This window comes from Balaenoptera physalus (assembly GCF_965194825.1).
Source record: "Balaenoptera physalus genome assembly, chromosome: 1".
In the NCBI taxonomy this organism is placed as follows: domain Eukaryota; kingdom Metazoa; phylum Chordata; class Mammalia; order Artiodactyla; family Balaenopteridae; genus Balaenoptera; species Balaenoptera physalus.
In genome coordinates, this window is record NC_138882.1 from 70,351,689 (window position 1) to 70,353,196 (window position 1,508).

Here is a 1,508-nt window from a genome sequence, read left to right on the forward strand (position 1 = left end):
ACAGGGAAAGAGGGACAGGGAGAGAGGGAGGGATAGAGGGAGGAGAGGAAGCAGGGAGAAAAGAGAGAAAGAACACACCATCTACACTTCTGTCAAATGACACCGGGGATCCTTACACAACCAGGAGAAAATAACACAGGGAGGCTCTTTCTCAGCTGGAACTGGAACTGCAGACGGGGCCAAACACCAACAGGCTGGCCACAAATGTCCAGCCGCCGCTCCAGCCCCGTCAGCTGTGAGTCCGGTCACCAGGGCTCTGAGTGTCTGCTCCAGGGAGCTGGGGTTCACCCTCTCACCCGGGAGGCTGGGCCAAGACAGCAGGGCCCCGGGCTGGACACATAGGTGGAAAAGCATCCCCACAGGACAGCTTGTGTAAGCAGATTCAGCTGCCAGATTCTAGAGGCCCGGGACCACCCTGTGGCCCATGAAACCCAGGAGCCACGAGGGTCTTGCAACGTGATTCCTGTCCATTGGACTGTAAAGTTTATGTAGGGAATCTTGGAAACAGTGGTAACAAGTCTGAATTGGAACGAGCTTTAGGCTATTATGGACCACTCTGAAGTGTGTGGGGTGCTAAAAACCCTCCTGGCTTCGCTCTTGTTGAATGTGAAGATCCCCGAGATGCAGCTGATGCTGTCCGAGAACTAGATGCGAGAACACTATGTGGCTGCCGAGTAAGAGTGGACCTGTCGAATGGGGAAAAGAGAAGTCGAAATCGTGACCGCCTCCTTCTTGGGGTTGTCGCCCTCGAGATGATTATCGGAGGAGGAGTCCTCCACCTCCCACACATCTCCAAGATGGAGAGCCTTCTCCGTCAGCCAGAGCAGGTCCCTTTCTAGATATAGGAGAAGAGAGAGATCCCTGTCCCAAGAGAGAAATCACAAGCCGTCCCGATCTTTCTCTAGGTCTCCTAGCCGATCTAGGTCAGATGAAAGGAAATAGAAGACCACTTTGCAAGAGGAGTGGTGTACAGGCAATAACTTCATTTGGCAGGAGTATGTACAGAATATTCAAGTTTTGTTTGAGACTTCCGAAGCTTGGTGCACTTTTTAAATGTTTTAGTTGTTCACACTTGTTTGTCTCTTGGGACAGTGACACATAAAGGTGTCATTCTCTATGGTTTGAAATGGGTCCTATGAGGCATGTAATATGAAGAATTGTTACCTTACAATGTTCCCTTAAGCAAAATTGAATTTGCTTTGAATTTTTGGTCTTGCCTAGACTGATAATGAAACTCTAACTCCTGCCCACCTAAAGTGTGATGTTTACTATTATGGAAACAACACTGGCAAACATTGAAAAGACTTTCTGTAGCTGGGATATGGTATGCAGCTGTAGTTAAGCAAGCAGTCTTTAAAAGGTGCTGTGAACCCAAGCCAGCAGGTAAAAATGAAAGCCGCACCCTTACCCTAGATTAGAGGTTTAAAAATTCCACTAGTCTTCACACTGGACAAGAGGTTGTCCAGGGAGTTTAAAATCTAAGAAGTTTAAAGGAAGTTAGTTTACCT

General features: G+C 48.2%; 1 pseudogene across 1 annotated transcript; it reads left to right on the forward strand.

Annotated features, from left to right (window-relative positions):
• The first annotated feature begins 204 nt into the window (after positions 1 to 204).
• Positions 205 to 1,256, forward strand: LOC309638487 (serine/arginine-rich splicing factor 3 pseudogene; annotated as a pseudogene). The gene is made up of 2 exons: positions 205 to 244; positions 436 to 1,256. The product of its transcript is annotated as a serine/arginine-rich splicing factor 3 pseudogene (transcript).
• The last annotated feature ends 252 nt before the right edge of the window (positions 1,257 to 1,508 follow it).